At 39.5% G+C, this 19,061-nt stretch overlaps 1 protein-coding gene across 2 annotated transcripts in view; it reads right to left on the bottom strand.

Annotated features, from left to right (window-relative positions):
- add3a (adducin 3 (gamma) a) overlaps positions 1 to 10,298 on the bottom strand; it is a 130,019-nt gene extending 119,721 nt beyond the window's left edge. The window contains exon 1 of one of the 2 annotated variants that reach the window (XM_084078384.1): positions 10,208 to 10,298. The gene's annotated coding sequence lies outside the window, so the exon portion shown is untranslated. The remainder of the gene's footprint in view (positions 1 to 10,207) is intronic. The other variant, XM_084078383.1, reaches the window with a different exon arrangement.
- Positions 10,299 to 19,061: the final 8,763 nt, after the last annotated feature.

Below are 19,061 nucleotides of genomic sequence, written 5' to 3'. Positions count from 1 at the left end.
TACAGTACAGTATGACCCAAGACCAGAGCATCATCCATACTTTAGTTTAAATATGTCCCGTCTCTAGGGCTGACTCTACTACGTGCTAAAAACAGAGAAGCCACGTGAAGCACAATCATCTGCCAGTGCTCCCATTATAGCACATTGTTTAGTAACATCACATAAGCCTCTATGTCAGCTCTAGTTATTTCAAATTGGAGAACACCATCCATTCCTATCATTCTATCAACAATACTGTGTGTATGTCTTTACATGATATGGCTGAGGAGAACAGACATATACCAATTAACTCACACAGTCGTTCAATTGCAATTGTATTTGTAGGAGAAAAAAGCATTATGTTTCAATCTCCTGATTTTCCTCAGAAACTGAAATGATATAGCATCATTTCCATGCCAACTTGACTTATGCTCTCTGCTACTCTAGGGTGCATAGGTTGAGATGCCAATGCCCCATCGTAAAATTACTTTTTGTTTTCAGGAAAAAAGTGTGAAAATAGTTGATCTAAAAGCTCACCGGGAGTCAAGAAAAATGTAACACATGTTGTGAGCTTGTAGATGGGCAATTGTCGAAGAAAATGAAAATCAATAATAACGGGCACAAATAGGGACACCGGGCCAACAAAACAAAACATTCTATCTAGGCCACTCTTTCTCAAACTTTTTAATTTAAAGGGCCCCCACAAATCTGAGACCAGCTCTTTGTGGTGACCAGTGGCCTTGTGGTGTCCACCCTGACATAGTAACGCCCTGTCCAGTGGGTGTACTTGTACATCATGGCTGGGGGATGTACTTCAACATCCATCAAGCCGTCTCATGCTACAGGCATTGCTCGGCAGGTTACAGGTCTGTTTGGTTCCATTTGTACACTGTCAAAGTTACCTTTAAAGGGTCCATTTGGAACCCTGAGGGTCCCTGCCTGGACCCCAATTTGAGAACCATTGATCTCTAAACTAAAGCCTGATTTTATACTTTGCTGCCTGCCAGTGTTGCATGTTGCAATATTTAACGACAAGCAGGCCAAAAGACATAAGCTAGTGGTGTGGAAATACTGTCGCCTATTTGATCAATTATCTCCCAATGAGAACTTACTCTTTTATTCCGACACCATAGCATATTAATAACTACTCACTGACACAGCTTTTTTGGCTGAGTGGTAGTGGTGAGGTAAAGAGGATAAATTAGTATCCATGCTGACCTAGTTAGAGACAAAACAACAGTCAGTACATACCCACAGCACCACAGAACCAGCAGGAAGCTTCACCAGCCAGCCAAGCTGAGTCCCACCAACATTGATTTGTCACTGGGTGGATGCACGATGTGACAAATAGGATGGTGTGTGTGCGTGTGTGCGTGCGTGTCCCACAAACAGGAACTAAGACATGGGTGTGCCTGATGAAAACAGTGGCAAATTATGTGGTAAGTTTAGATTTGGTAAGGGAGGCAATAAAGCATGTTTCCTGCACAGGGCACACAAAAGTAGAATGTGCAACAGTTCACATGCAGAGGGTCAACGTGGCTTAGTGAATTTTCAGGGCACAAAAAAAAATACAATCCACCACGTGGTCTGTCTAACGTAACAGGATTTTGTACACCCACACACACACACACACACACACAATATAACCAATAAGACCCAATAAAACCATTCCCATTCAAATGCAGTGGTTAGTGACAGCTAACAAGATTACCAGTGATCAACCAAGCCACTCCTGACACAATTAAATGGCCCATATGCCAAGAACTATTATCACAAAGTATGAGCGCCTCAGCGCCACATCTTTATTGCTTATCCATTCAGCAATGCACAATGCAAACTGGCATGCTGCTCATTAAACAGAAGGTCAGTTACGAGATGAGATGATCAATGCATGCATGCTGGTGATAGAACATTCACCCTGCACACTTTTACTGTCCACTGCCTGAAGAAACCATAGATTATGTGCTGAATGTTAATGTGTGATTCAAGGCACAAGATTGATGTGTGTGCATGTATGCTATGCATGTGTCCGTGCGTGCATGTGTGCGCGTGTGTATACTCTTGTGCACAAGACAAGAGTTATGTTGCCCAGTGTATAGTGAAGCTTTTATAGGAGGGTAACAAAACAGCAGATAAATGTGACTCAATAAAGTGGTAGTCTACATGCAGCACCACAACACCAGGACAGAACAAAGATGGCTGGGCTGATCACATACCACACAGTTCAGTATGGACTCCCATAGAGCTGGAGATGGTACATACACACAGAATATGTGACAGACAGGCAGACGACAGACACACACAATGGTACATTACAAACCCATACCCACAGGTAAGGTGCAGAGGTAAAAGTTCCCTTCCTGCCGACCACCAGCAGAGACCGGGGGTCCATACCTCCATGGTGCCTCCAGCTTGGCCGGCCGCTTCAATTCCCACTCAAGGACCAACACAAACTTGGTCCTTGAGTGGGAAGCCGGCAGGGGGACGGCGATCTCTGTCGCTGCACTTGTGACTCCTACAGGTTGGTCAGGCACCTGTTCAACAGGGAGTGGCGATGGCGTGTTTCTCCGCACGTGTTACGCCCTCCCAGTGAAACTCCTTACTGTCAGGTGAAATGAAGCAGCTCTGTGTGTATCGCAGTAGACGTGTGGTTGTCTACCCTAGTACACCCTCTCCAAGATCAACAACAGTGGGGCTTGGCAGTGACAGGGCCATGGTAACTGCTATCCAGAGATCCGTTGATAGCAGAGGAATCAACACGTATAAAAGTGTAATCTGTGGTGGCTGACTCACACAGCTGAACACATGTACGGCATGTCTGTTTTACAATATGCAGAGACCTGTTCACAGCTCATACTGTGGTTTCACTTCATTTCAAATAGACACACTGTGGGAAAAACTAAACCAGTTTGGTCAAGATATATAAAACTAGTACAACTTAAACCAGGACAAACATGCACATATACAGTACATGCATGCATGCACACACGTGTGCTGCAATGTGGCTGCCTTTGCCTATGAAGAAATGCAAGATGACAGTGACTCGATTTAACTATGTGACCTGGAAACCATCTAATTTCATTTCCATATTAATGTAAGCCCTGAGGGTATCTCTGCACCCGACTGGCAACATCCTCTCAACACTGAAAACAAAGCTGGGAAAAAACCTGCATACCACTCACTATCAATGGGAGATTAACTGTTTTGTCAAACAGCAAAATCAAGTAAAGTAATAGGTAGGCCGGCAAACAAATATGAGTCTGATAATATTATGAGACTGTGTCAACGTTGGAAAAACACCCTACATGTAGACCAGTAAATTAATTACAATGAATTGTAACTTGTAACCTATCTTATTTAACGTTTATCATCAGTTCTGCTTTGATGATTACTGATAAAACAAAATAAGTAAGGAATAGGCTCAGTCCAAGTTATGTCAGCTGAGTGAGCTGACATAACTTGGACTGAGCCTATTCCTTACTTATTTTGTTTTATCAGTAATCATCAAAGCAGAACTGATGATAAACGTTAAAAAAAAGATAGGATAGCCCAGTGGACTAAACATTCCCATGTATAGCATAGCTTAACACCAGGATTCATTATTTCTACTCTGAGTCTGACCTTCAGAGACACTTTAATAAAGAGACTGGCCTGGGGATCAAACAGGCCGCTCTCGGCTACAAAAGCTCATTTGGGCCAAAACTTGGCACCTCTCGCTCTCCCATGGTCAGGGGCTGACCCCATTGCCATCATGGCACTTCAGTATCTATGCAAACCTCTTTTCACGGCTTAGGAATCCCGCTTCTGGCCTGTGAAGCTGCTCCAGACAGTGTAGTCAAGCACTCTGCCTCCATGCACAGAGGCGTACGCAATATGCATAGCCTTTATTAGCATACATATGCAACACAAACAAAATGCAACACGTGTGTAATATGCATGTAACCCTCCCCCAGCACATCCAAGACACACACACACACACACACACACACACACACACACACACACACACGAGCCCGCGCACGTGTGTAGACACTTCTCTGCACATTCAAATCCAGTGTTAGGCTAATTTAACTCTTTTTGACATAACAGTACATTTTTGTTGAATTAACACTCCAGACTTTGCTGTGCGGGACGGGTGGGTTAAAAGTAAGTCAGATGTCGTTTAAGTCCAAGTGGATCCTTTCAGTCCACCCACATCTGTATAAAGCGGTTATTCTAACCCCACCCCACTGAGACCCCTGGCTCTGGCAACCAAACAACAGTGAACTCTAAACACTCAGCCCACACATAACAACACTTCAAACAACTCCCTGGCTATGGATACACAGAAATATACACACAAAGAAAGAAAGATAAGGAAGAAACAAAAATCTAGACTTTAGAACAGTGGTTTACAAGGTTATTTTCTTCTTTTTTTTTTTACTTCCTTTTAATTCACCCCATGTGCAATTTGCTTGCCTCCATCTACATCACCCCTGCCATTACAGCATCATCCAAAAAAAATCACTGCATGCAAAGCTGCCCAGTAAAAGTCACAATGTTAAAATGTTTTGTTACAAAGTTGCCCTTGAGTTCTTAAGTCTTTTTGTGTATCGTGAATTCTCTTCACTTAAAATTCTTTGTGGCTTCTCTGCCCTCGACCTGTCTGGATCTCCTTGTGGCGGGTGATCTAGTCCTACTGGACCACAGGTTGGTCTGCTGACCATACACTGTACAGTCAACACTGGTCCACAGTGTTCCCTGTTTGAGTTAAGTGAAAACATCCTATATAATTTACAGCCAGGGTGCCACAACCCAAAATGTTACCACATGAACCCTAGCATCCTTGAGCAATGGGCATGTCATCATAATAGGTTAACATTTGTCTCAAATAGGCAAACATTCATCAAAATTTGCAGAAAAAGGAGAGGACCCAGCATAGAGTAGGTTAAGTTTAAGTGGTTAAACCTCATATCTCACATTCAATATAAAAATAAATCCCTGTTTAGCAATGGATTTGCATTCATGCAGTATATAAAAACGTTTGCCCCTGTAATAGTTTTCATCTGGTTTCACTGGGCGTTACGCACACATACTCAAGCACTCAGGCATGATGTGTGAGCCTGTCCAATGGAGAGGGCCTCAGACCTGGCTGACCAAACGCAAAGCTACAGGCTGAAGGAAACAAGCCAAATGAATGACAGATGAAGTCAAAAGCCCCGGAGAGAAAGAAGAACGCCAAAATAATAAAAACAAAGCCCGCTGACACATACATACACAGGCATTTATGTGTGTGCGCACAGCCGCGCGCATACACACACACACACACACACACACACAGGTCTTCTAACAAAGAAAAAAAAACATTGGAGTCCAAGACTCAATCAATTTGCAGTGTGTGGAGAAAGCGAAGCCACATGTTTTTGATAAGTTCTCTAACAGAGCGGGGTGAGGTAATGATGATGTCATCTCTGTCCTCTGGACAGCTTCAAATTAATATAACTGGGCTGCATTCACTCTAAACACGTTCACACCCACCTACACACACACACACACAAACACACACACAAGGGTATACATTTACACACATGGGGATGTACATAGAACATTAGGCATGTACCTAAATACGCAATTACATACATACATGCCTACCTACATGGTAACCCTTGCTATGCATAATGCAACCCATATCTACGCTGCATTATAAACATACGTATAATGCATTATAATCTGCTTATAACACTGCTTATAAGAACTCATAACTGCATTTTACAATGCATTGATAGTATTTATGAGTGCTTATTGCTTTACAATGTGTTATCGTTTGTGTTATAAATCATTATGAGTGCTTATAATACTACTATACTATAATGACTAACTATAACTATAAATAACAGTGTTATAAGCAGTTTATAATGCATTATAGAAATGGGATTCATAGCACGTGTTACCTAGTAATTTCTACCTTGTTATTATCAGAGCTTCTCTACTCAGTAAGTCCTTAACTCTCTTTTTCTTGACCCCTGGGTCAAATGGACCACACTGGACATCCTACTTCCTGCCTCTTTGCATGTACCATAGCATTGGCTGGGCTCAATCGCATCTTGCATGGTTGCAAAGGCATTCATCAGAAGAGAAAATAAACAAGAGTTAAATGTTCAAACAGGCCAAGCATCCATTACAACATCCAACTTAGAAGTGTGTTTATTGTCAATGTCAAATAATTGCATGTATTTCTTTTAATATCTTAAAGGTTGTTTCAGGCGCGAGGCGGCCGACGCGCCTATGCAATTCATTTTCAATGAGAGGAGGGCGATTATTTGGGAGAAGTTGAGGGCCGGTGAGGCAGATGGGCGCGGTCCTGTGAAATTCTCACGCGCGCTCGTTTGTGCACATGCGCGCGGCAAGAGCTGGATTGTGGTGAGCTTTTCTTTTCCCCGCACCGTGCAGCAGGACAAAACAACAATGACCGCGGCGCAATCACCGCTGATCCGAGCGGTAACGTCCGTGTGGACCGCTTCCCGTCTGTCACAACCTTATGATATAAATGATATTAAAAGAAATACATGCAATTATTTGACATCCTTAAGTGTAAAGGATCTTTATACTTCACTTTGTGGCACTTCAGTTTGTTTAGGTGTATGTTTTTCAATATGTTGTCTTCTTTTTTAAATTAAAATAAATCCAGTATCACTGAGCCGTGACTTCAAGGAAGCATTCACCTTCCCTGGGAAATAGAAACGTTGCTCCTCTTTTCCCAGCCAAGGCTGGCAATAAAAGCATCTAGCCTCCCAACAGCCCCCAGCAACTGCAATATTCATGAGAGTACCATAACACTTGGAGCAAAACAGAAAGTAAGAGAGGAGGTTAGATCAAAGTGGGGGTGGAACAATAAATATATAGACCATGTTTACATTTTATATCTGTACCGTCATTGGCTTGGGGTGAAAAAAAACTAAAACATTCATGTGTCCCTGAAGGAGTTCAAATTAGACCCTAACATTTTGAGGGAAGGCTTTGGATTTCAGGTCCTTATGGTGAACACTCCCAGACTTTAAAGCACTGGGAACCAGAGGAAGAAAGGTGGGGGGAAGGCACCTTGGAGCACAGGCCCTTCAGACACAATTATCATATTTGTCTGGGCCTTTTTAACATCAAAAGGTCTAGCCCTGGTATGAAAACTGATATCCAAAGAGAGTCATTAGAAGTTGAAAAATATCAAAGTACCAGAGCAGAGGTGGTGTTGTGCTCTTGAGTGTAATATATGAGCTGAGGTCGAGGGGAAATAGCGAGTAGACTGGATATTTTCAATATACAATGTGGTCCACCTCACCTAGGCTGGTAGCAAATGACAGGAGGGGTGAGTTGGGAAAGAAGTCCCAACACAAAAAAAAACTAGGAGGAGGAGATTAGGCGGGAAACCGAGGGAGAGAGAAATAAATAGTAAAGGAATCTACACCGATCTGTTTAGGCCTATTTGTAGAGTGATAGGCCTGATAGTCTTCCATCATACTTTCCACTATGTGAGGTTCCTTCATTCTTTTTTAAGTTTAGATTTTTCTTTAGCCTTGATAGTCACAGTGGAGAGAGACAGGAAACAGAGTAGTACATGCAGCAAATGGTCTGGCCAGCCAGCAATCGAACTAGGACGCACTGACAAGCATTAAGGTTTTGAGCTCATGTGGTACGCACTCTGACCACTCGGCTGTTGGGTTGCACACAGGTCCCTTCATTCTTGAACCTTGTATGACAGACAGTACTAGTAGCCTAGGTGCTGTCACCATGCTTCTGGACCCATGACTCTACACACCAGAAGTAACGAAAGCCAGACATTGTGAGTGCGAGGTGAAAGAGTGCATGTGAGAGATATACTATGTACGTACAGTGACTATATTGCCCAGCCCTACCCACAAATAGTTATTTTATCGGTCCCACCTGATCCAGGAACACCTGGCTGCCTCCTCTGCACTTCGAAACGTATGACATGTATAGTCACTCAGGAATGCAAATTCATAATTACAGTGTGCATGATGACAAATTAACTGGGCCTAACATTCCTTAAAGCTGCAACATTCCTTGCACATTTTGTGATGATTGGCCCAATGGTTGTTGAATTTGATCTATTTATGTGTGGAGCCACAAGTCTTTGAAGTTCGAAATGATCAATAAGCTGTGCCAGTTTTCACAAGCTTGATCAATAATGATCTGGATTTAAGATATAGGCTAAAGGAGATGTAAAAAAAGAAAAAGAAAAAGGAGAAAAAAATCAAATGTTTTCTAAATGGTAGAAAGTCTATTAATATGGACTTTATTTGTAGTTCTTTAGGCAAATTAGTAAAGTGAGGATAGATGGGTTAAGTCTGTAGCACGTTTTGTGTAAAACAGACTCAGAAGTTCTAAATGACCTTTAATTATAGCTCCACCATCAGACTGATTTAGGTCATATTATTTGTTGTGCAACTTCCAGTTAATGTTGAAAATATACCTTTTCTACCATTTACCATCTCATGGAAGTTGAATAGACCATGGCAGAAGGAGAAAAATGTGTCATCAGTTTCCTCCCAAAGAATGAAAAGCAGCGAGTACTGTCAAAATATGAGTTTCAAAGGCCTGTGCAGTGATAAGATTGATAGACTGACAAACTGATCAGCTGAGCTGGTTGATGCTTTCACTACTTAAAAAAACAAAAACAAGCAAAAACAAAAAACATATGAGGGTCACTGTCATTTAAATTCCCAGGCAGATTTGTGTTTTTCCGCCACTGCAGGGTGGACATGAATGACAGTTGAAATCAAAGAATGTTCCTTTACAATTTTCGCTACATGATTTTATATGATTTATATGATGGTAGAGAACACATTGAAAAGCATTTGGCATAGGGCTACCTACGTGAAATATGAAACCACAGGTAACGTAACCATTCATTCTTGATAAGTTGTAAAGCATATTATTGCACATGATTGATGTACAGCCCACTAAACGGCTTCATTAACGTTTCAGTAACGATCAAGTATAAACACAATGGCAGCCTCGTAAATTATTTAACGCTGCTTTTGTCATTGTCATATCACGTTTGGATCATTTAAAGTAGCCCCATGAACCCTGCCATAGCCTTGGATCAAGACTATCATAGATGTATTTGATCGAGTCTGACTTTTACTTTTCGTATCTAGTCTAGTCTTGGCTAGCACCCCCTAGTGCGTCCTGCACTTTCACGAGTAAAGCCCGTACTTCTCCGTACATGTACAAAGAAAATATATAATGTGCTTACCCGTTTGCCCCAAATATTAACTCACCCTTCGGAGTCTTTGTGCAATCTATTAGTCCGTATTTATCAATAAAGAACAGTTTTAATTACGTCTGTGTCGGATTCTGTCGGAGGTTCCCTCTATTCCTCAATGGGCGGTAGTGACGGGGCGCACCGGTGAAAGCCGGAATTACACTCAATGTAAACAGGAAGTAAACGAGGGGGGGGAATGGCGTTCGACCACAGACAGGATTAAAACACTTCTTTATTGAAGAATACGGACTAATGCATTGCACAATGACTCCGAAGCGTGAGTTAACATTTGGGGCAAACGCATAAGCACCTTATATATATTTATTGTACATGTACGGAGAAGTACGGGCTTTACTGGTTAAAGTGCAGGACGCACTGAGGGGTGCAGGCCAAGACTATCGTAGATACGAAAGTAAAAGTCAGACTCGATAAAATGATTTTATCGAGTATGACTTTTACATTCCATCTATGATAGTCTTGATCCAAGGCATTTAGCATTTTTGGCATAGGCTACGCTACGTGAAATATGAAACCACAGTTAACGTAACCATTCATTCTTGAGAAGTTGTAAATCATATTATTAATTGCACATGAGTGTACTACAGCCCACTAACAGCTTCATTAACGTTTCATAAACGATTATATACAAACACAATTAAGCTACAATAATGACAGACTCAATCCTAAAGTATTTAATGCTGCTTTTGTCATTGTCATGTCACGTTTGGATCATTTAGAGTACTGAGCCATAGTGAACCTGCCACATAACTCCACATTTGCTAGCATACTATCATGTACATTAAGAACACGGTCATTCTTATGGATGCTTCGATTATTGCCAATTAACCGAGCCATTCCTAACCAGTCACATCCAGTCTGAGCATTCAAGCATACACTCAAATCGACAACATTCACAATTTATGAATATTATCAATAATAATAATAATAATAGTTCAAATAAAACCATACCTGTTCTGGTGTTTAAACGTGCAAAAAGAGATGGCTGGGATGTGGAATCAGTGCGTTCACAACATACCGCTAGCAAGTGTCCCGAACCTTGATTCAGGATTTGAATTCGATGAGCACATTGTGCCAGCGTTGCCAGATTCTGTGAAAGAAATAAGCAACCAGGTCTATGAAAACAATAAGGAAAGATGCTGCTATTTGTCCCAAAGTAACTGCAAAAGATTGCCAATGCTGCTATGTCTCAAAAAGCTTTATACCCTGTACATATATTTAACATGTATATAACGACTCAATGTGACATAGCTCTCTTTACACAATCAATGCTGTACCCCCTCCATTTTCAACTGTTTTTATTATATTTTGACACTTGCTTTGGTAATGTAAACGTATGTTTTCTCTCAAGCCAATAATTATAAACCTCCATTGAATTGAATTGTAAACAAGCCCAAAAGAAGCGAGGCCTTGGCCCTTTAAACATTAAATATACATTGGCTTTTTGAAAATAGACGATCTAAAACAACGTTTTAGATCGTCAACGTTCGTGAGCTTGTAGATCTGCAAAAAAAATAAAAAATATATATATTCTGATGGGGGTCCGCAGAGTCAGACAAATACATATTAATCTGGGGGTCCTTGACTTGAAAATGTTTGAGAAATGTTTGTTGTTTAAACAACATTAGGAAACCCAAATAAGCAACTAACATTTTAGAAACAACCCCAAAAAAACATAACCCGCAACTACCAATATTTACAAGCAACCTTACAGAAAAACAAGCCCAAAGTCGCTTATAATAAGCAGACATGGCAACGCTGCATTGTGCTTGCGCCGTTAACGGGGTAATCCACAGATATATAAATTACCTGGTTTGTTGCAAATAGTTCTCAATGGACGATGACTCCCCCAGCCACATAGTCTATAGATCTAGTAAACCGGTTTATACAGGAACTCGGTTCACTATGTGGCAGGAAGTCATTTGCGTCCCCTTTCTGATGTATTTGAATTGGAGGCACGTTTTTGGCAACTCACCTGCTCTTGACACATGCGTTGCAAAAGCTCCGTTCCGTAAGCAGAAATAGGACATCCGGTTTTTGAGCTAGCAGAAATAAGGTTTCCGGTTGCCTTCAAAATAAGATCGAGTTTTTGTAATGTTTTTTAAAAGACACAAATCTATTTTAAAAATACATTTATGATGTATGTCTTTTAAATGGCGCATACTAGAACACTTCTAAGTATTTTTTTTAAAGAGACAAATGTATTTAAAAAATACATTTATGATGTATGTCTTTTTAAATGGCTTATACTAGATCACTTCTAAGTGCTAGGTTGTTCCTGATTTAAACTGGCTATTGATCCCCATTACATGTGCACTTAGCACAGTTTATGATCCTGTTTTGAACTTTAACTGGATATTCATTTGTGTTTGTTACATATGTATTTATTGTTTTTGTATTGTTTGTCCATTGTTGTAATAATGCTGCCTCGGCCAGGTCACTCTTGGAAAATTATCATGATATAATATTGTTTATTGCAGAAGCAAATAAACAATGATAAAAGCAACAACAAAATATGCTACAAATAATAATAGTAGATAGTGCAGGTGAGATTTAAAAAAATAAAGCATGGGGGGTTTATAATGCTGATCTCAACTATTTAAAAACTAAAATACAAAACAAATAAGAATGTAATCACAATAATTCATAAAGGTCAGAGGTCAGAAAAGTGCCCCTTGTCTGAAAACGGCACTTTTCTGACCTCTGACCTCACTGGACGGTCCGCCACACTTTTTTTTACACCTCTCCCGCTTAGCGGAGAGTGTGGCGTTGTAGAGGGGGTCTCCCCGAATGCGTGCGTATGTCACAAGTGTTGGCATCCCCAGCCGTCTCCGGTCCAGTGTCCACTATTGTCTGAAAACGGCAGAAAAGGGCACTTTTCTGACGTCTGACCTCACTGGACGGTCCGCCACATTTTTTTTTACACCTCTCCCGCTTAGCGGAGAGTGTGGTGTTGTAGAGGGGGTCTCCCCGAACGCGTGCGTATGTCACAAGTGATGGCATCCCCAGCCGTCTCCGGTCCAGTGTCCACTATTGTCTGAAAAGGGCACACTGACCTCTGACCTCACTGGACGGTCCGCCACACTTTTTTTTACACCTCTCCCGCTTAGCGGAGAGTGTGGCAGTGTAGAGGGGGTCTCCCTGAACGCGTGCGTATGTTACAAGTGTTGGTATCCCCAGCCGTCTCCGGTCCAGTGTCCAATTTCTATAGGCTATGCAGTCCTTTGAACAGCATTTATCCATTTAGATACATTTTTAATGTTTTAAAAAACGTTTTTGTTACACAGAAACATAATATGTGTTGTATAGCTTCGTTTAAATGCTTAATGTATAGTTTTAATGTGCAAATGAACCGTTTTTCAATGGTTTTCAATGGTTTCTTTTTACTCTAGAGGATACTCTTATTCTGAAGAGATCGTCAACCGGAAGTCTTATTTCTGCTCCGTTATTTCTGCTCACGGAACACAGCTGTTAAATCGGTTGTTTACATTACATGGTGGTGGTAAAAGTACTGTTTTTTTTGTAGGGTAAGTGATTTTCTTTGGTTAAAATAAGTGTTAAATAGCTCTATATTCTGATAGTACTCATTGCTATAGAGGGTTTGTTCAGTAAAGGAGTCTCTTTGTCTCTCCAGCTCTTTATAAAACAGAAAATGCATTTTTGTTCCAGTTTCAGTTTCATTTCCAATTTTATCCAATCAGGATAGAGAACTCAATCAGGATATAGATTAAACAAGTGAAATTGGAAGTGATGACACTAAAAAATGACAAAATTGGTACTGGAACACTATAACAATGAAGCTTAAAAATGGGTACTTTCTCCTGATTGGCTGAGATTTTGACACCTACCGGAAAATGTATTTTCTGTTTATTAAATAGCTGGAGAGACATGCTCCTGTTACTGAACAAAGTTTTCAAAACATTTTAGTGGAGTAAAAGTACAATATTTGCTTCTGAGATGTAGTGGAGTAGAAGTACTGAAAATTGGAAATACTCCAGTAAAAATACCTCCAAAACTGTACTTCATTACAGTACTTGAGTAAATGTACTTAGTTACTTTACACCACTGTATGTTAATGTAATCATAACTATTTTCATAACAATGTAGACTGGACCAGTTCATTGAATTTAATGAAGTGGATTTCAAACGTTATTGTTAAATGTACACTTGCATCCTTTGCTTCAAGAGATAGCCTATTTAATTCATATTTTTGCTTAAAATAATTTGAAAATAAATAATGTACACTTAAGTTCGTAAATAATTCCAGCCATAAAACCAACCAAGCTACAGAGGCACTGTCTATGTAGAGTTTGCACGCCATCTAGTGGACAAATAGGATAAATTGTTCATAATACCAACTGCTGCTCTTTATATTTTCAAACAGATATTCTCTCAAGTTTTCCTCGTGTTGTAACATACTAAAAGAGAAAGATTTACATATGAATGTACCTTAAAGGTAGGGCAAGCGGTTTTTCTTTGGTTAAAATAAGGGTTAAATAGCTCTATATTCTGATAGTCATCATGTGCTACAGCAAATAAGAGTGTTTGTTCAGTAACAGGAGTATCCATGTCTCTCCAGCTCTTTATTTATTTATATGACAGAAAATGCATTTTCAGGTCAGGATGCCAATTGTATCCAATCAGGATGGAGGACTCAGACAGGATACAGATTAAATCTTTGTGACATTAGAAGTGATGACACAAAGAAATTAGCATACAAAATTGGAACTGGAACACTATAAAAATGAAGCGTAAACAGGACCCCAATGGAAACAAGCTCCTAGGGCTTTGTGTTATTCTTTTAGCATAAAAAAATGTAAAATCGTACCACTGTACACTATTTGCAAACTGTTTATAAAGTATTCAATCAATCAATCAATCAATCAATCAATCAATTAATCAACCAATCAATCAAAAAAGCTGATAAATGGGTACTCTCTCCTGATTGGCTGAAATTTTGTCACCTACCTGAAAACATATTTTTTGTTTATCAAATAGCTGGAGAGACAGGGATACTCCTGTTACTGAACAAACGCTCTAGAGTATCTGGATATAGTGCTTTAACCTTTCAACAAAACAATATCACTTACCCTACCTTTAATATGACATAAATGTAAGGTGCTGTAAAGTAGCGACTCAGGGGTGCCATGGATTAAAAAGTTATTTATAGGGGTGCCCTGAGCCAAAAAAGATTGAGAACCACTAGTCTACTTATTAGCTACTATCAATTTACATAATGTAAGTACGTTAATTAATTGATATTTTACCAAGGTTATCATCCCTTATCTCAACTATAATAGTAGGCTAACACTCAAATATCCCCCTTATTGGTTTAAATAAATTAACAAGCAACTTTCAGGTTTCTTGTGGAGAGATAAGAACCTATTATCAACAAAATATAAGACTAAGTAATATACTGTAGGTTGATTGGGAATTCCAGATATTTATTTTGATTATCTGGCATACTGTACTACTAGATTCCTTAGTTTTTTGCCTTTATGCTATGCAGGAGCATATTGGTAGTTGCTGAGGAGAACTTTCCTTCCTTTCTTTCTTTCTTTCTTTCTTTCTTTCTTTCTTTCTTTCTGTCCGTCTGTCTTTCAATTCACACAAAATGTTTAGCCTTTGATACCACGTGTTTCAAAAATAGCAAGCTCACAGCGAAGGGACTCAAGTGACGCACTGTTACGTCTTGTAGGTCTGCTATTTATATAGCCAACGTATAAATTAATAAAGTAGTTAAAATGATTGTGATTCCCCCCACAAGGACCACTTTGAGAACCACTGCTCTAAGATGGGACAAGATTTAAAAAAAAAACATCTCAGAAACTCTCTACTGTGCACCTTTTGTCTGTCTTTCTGTTAACTGTATTCCACTGTGTGCTGGATTGCAGACACAAGAGGTGCTACTGCATGGCAAAACACCATGAAACCTCCTGAAGGCTGTTTTTCAACATTTTGCTCTTAATTATTACAGAGGCAGGGTACTTATGTGAATGAGAGGTGAGTAGTAAGAAAGTACATGTTACCTGGTCTTAAATTGCTATGTTTCAATGGTGCATTAGAAGCATTTATAATGTTGTATTACAGAATGGTTTAGGAGTTTTTCTGTCCTTCAAATCTAAATGACACAAAAAGTGGAGATGGCACCCATTGATGAAATCTATTGTGTTCAAAGAGTTACATTTACATTGGTTCAATGTATTTGAATTAATATTTTATAGACTAATAAAACACTATGTTATGTTCTACTCCTTCCAACATTGCTTTGCCTTGGCTCCAAAACTATAGCATCTTGGAAATAATAATAATAATGAACTTTATTTATAAAGCGCTTTTCGAAACATAGTTACAAAGTGCTTTACAGTGGCAATATAAAATACAGTACACCAACAATGATTCAGCTTAATATTTTTTTTTATGTTTACGCTGAAAAAGTCAGCTTAAAAGATAAGACAAAAATAAAACCATTAAAACAATAAAAACAATAAACAAAATTATCTGAGAGAAGGCCGGCAGAAACAAAGAAGGTTTTAAAAGTGTTGAAAGCCTACTCTCCTCAGTAGGAAGAGACCTCCACCTTTGGATTAAAATCCACTTTTTGGCCAGAAAATTATAAAAAGTTCCACCGGACGGAGACATCTTTTTGTTACTCCAGCACACACATACCAAAAGATGATCACATTTAGGCTATGGCTGCTGCAAGACAAATAAGAATGAACTTCTTCTTTCTTAATGGTCCCATCTTCGTTAGCAGCAGTAGACGAATGAATGAATGATGCCTCATGCCTGTGTTTTTATACTGTGTGCTGTCGTTGCTCTATGTCGTCTACGGAAGGGCAGGAATTTCTATGGAGGCCATGGCCTCTGTAGGCCCTCAGTTTGGTCTTATGCCCCTCAAACAATGATATGCCCTGAGGCCACAGTGACCCCACCCACATTGCCCCAGCTGATTGGTCTGTTTTCTCCTCTGCCTCTTTCCTGTTAATACAGTTTTTAAACACTGTGTCTGTTGTTGATATTCGGAAGTCTTAACTGCCTGTGACACCCAATCTTCAAATGAGTCCAGTAACTCTGACTAGTCCAAGCTAATGTTTATTATTTGATGGTCTATGGACGCATATTTCCAACATTTCAGAGTATAGACAACGTCTATAGTGTCTATGCGTATATTAGACCACTTGGTCTGAACTGACCCGTTGCAGGTCGATGCAGTTTTGGGATTCTGTAGCAAGTGGTTGTAACAAACAAGATGTTAACAAACAAGTTATATGAGGATGTCTTGAAAACCTGTTCTGGAAGGATCCAACTACAGAATTTCCCCAAGAATTCCTCATTCTTTTGATATTTTTTATCATTAAGTGATAAATGATATATTATTATAGGTTAAGAAACCCAGCAGCACATAAATTAATTAATTAATGATCACATTAATGCATTACTAATTGCAATCCAATAGCATGATTGTGAAATTGACCGTTCTGCATAATGAGAACTTTTAAGATTGGTGCAGTAAGTATATTTTCATGCCAATCCTTTTGTGCTTTTACTCAATTAAAATGTAGGAAAAATGCAGGATTTTTATTTGTAACATAGTGTTTCTACGGTGTGTATTGCTACTTTTATTTCCACCACTGTGACATTCACATGAAAGTACCACATGCATGCTGCTCATGGGCAGGTGCTGTGTTTACAGCATGACTAGATACCATGATCTGTTTTAAGTAGACCAATTATTCTGTTTCCAGGAAGCCCAAAGAGGAAGAAAGAGTAAATAACCACAACCTAATGATTACAACGTCTATAACGGAAGCTCTGTCTCCCTGTCTGTTCGTACTGTATACACGCACACACCAATCCAATCCAATCCACTTCACCACCCACAAGAACTAAGATTACTCAGATTACTTCCATGCCCTCCCGTTTTATCAGGGTCGAATGTTTTTTTAAATGTTACTCAGTTAAGCCTTTTAATTTCTTCTTTGTTTATATTGCAGATCTACAAGCTCACATTGGAATTAAAATAAATAAATAGATGAAAAGTTTGAACATTTGTGAAAATGCTTACCTATAATGAACTTGCCAAAAAACAGTACTTGCCATTCTCATAAACTATACATAGGTTTTATATATGTTGGGAAAAGATGTTAAATCTGCCCTTCCCCCAACATTCAATAATCATCTCATCGGTTTTTGTGAGGTTTTGTGATGTCATGAGAGGAAGAAGTTCATCCTGGTCAAATCAGTTAACTCCCTAAAAACAAATACAAGAACTTGTATATCTTACTGTATATCATCAGTATAGTACATAATATCAGTGGTTCCCAAACTTTTTCATGTCAAGGACCCCCAAATTGACACATATTAGCCCGCGGACCCCCATTTGAAAATATATGCCCCCATAAACGAAGATTGTTACGGCTCAAACAGTGATTTACCCTCTGTTTGACATGCATTAGACCCCCATTTAATGGCATTTCTATCTCTTGGATCCCAATTTACATTGTAAAATTAATGTTATTTTAACAGACCCATAAGGGTCCATTTGGTTCTTAATCTATCATTTGGGACCCCCTGGAACTCCCTCAAAGACCCCACAGGGTGCCCGGACCCCACTTTGAGAACCAATGCTATATATTTAAAACATACATTTATAGGCCAATATTACACAGACTGTCAATGCAGCAGCTTCATCTACTTGTCATCATCACAGTGCAATGCCATTCTACAACCTGTACAGTCACCTTTTCAAAACTTCAAATTTGAAGTAATTTCCATAATTATATGTGTTGCCAAGACGACGATGACGGCGCGGCATTACGGCCGATTATGGACACGACGCCAGCGTGACGTCGTCTTACGATCGTACGACATCATATTCCACACAAAAGCAGCTGCAAGCCGAGCAATAGAGTCGAGCAGCAGCTAGATAAAAGTCAGATAATTAGTTAAGCTAAGAGTTAGATACCTAAGAGTTAGTTAGATAGCTCTTGTAGAATCTCATAGAATCTCACAGACGACCAGGTCCAGCGGAGAGGCAATAAAAAGGGGAATCGTGAACGACACACCGTTCCCTTCCGGACGTGACAACACATTGACTGCCTGAATTATTTTCACTGCCTATTGTTATTCATGGCAGAGATTTTTCAATGAAAAAAAAAAGGTACTCAGGAGCCGAGTTTTAAGTTAACAAGGAAGTGGATGAGAGTAAAGATCTTCGAAAAATCATATCTCCTTGGTCTTTGGGTCAAATAAAAATAAAAAGAAGTAAAAACTAATACTAAAAACTAGTTAACTCGATCTTGGCAGGCAAGTGATGAAAAGCTAAAAACTAGTTACGTCGTTCTAGGCAGTCAATTAACAATAGACAGAGTTTACCGGACATCTCATACCCAGGACATAGAAGAATATTCTTCTATGGCTAACCTATATAGGTTAGCCTTACAACCTGACCTAAGAACCTAAGAAGAGGTTAGCCTTACAACCTAATCTGTTCTCAACTCCCACCTTCACTTGAGGCAATCACAAAGAATCAGCACCTAGGGATTACCTTTAATAAATAATACAGTCCTAAATAATATCAAGAAGTAGTAGAAACCTCTATATAACAATATGAAAAAAATAAACTGGCGGTGTGGTTTAGATATGGACTAGTTTGTAAATATCAGCTGTTGTCCCTCATCTGTTGCTCTGCCTTTAATGATAACAATCCTTTTGCAGCGTGGGTGGACTGGGGCCTCTCCCAGGGAAATTGTGACTGAATAGTCTATATCTATAATGGGACGTTGCGCATGAAGACAGACTC

This window comes from Gymnoscopelus microlampas, assembly GCF_963454915.1.
Source record: "Gymnoscopelus microlampas genome assembly, chromosome: 2".
NCBI classification, from domain to species: domain Eukaryota; kingdom Metazoa; phylum Chordata; class Actinopteri; order Myctophiformes; family Myctophidae; genus Gymnoscopelus; species Gymnoscopelus microlampas.
The sequence above is the reverse complement of the archived record's forward strand: the minus strand, read 5'-3'. Positions and strand labels throughout refer to the sequence as shown.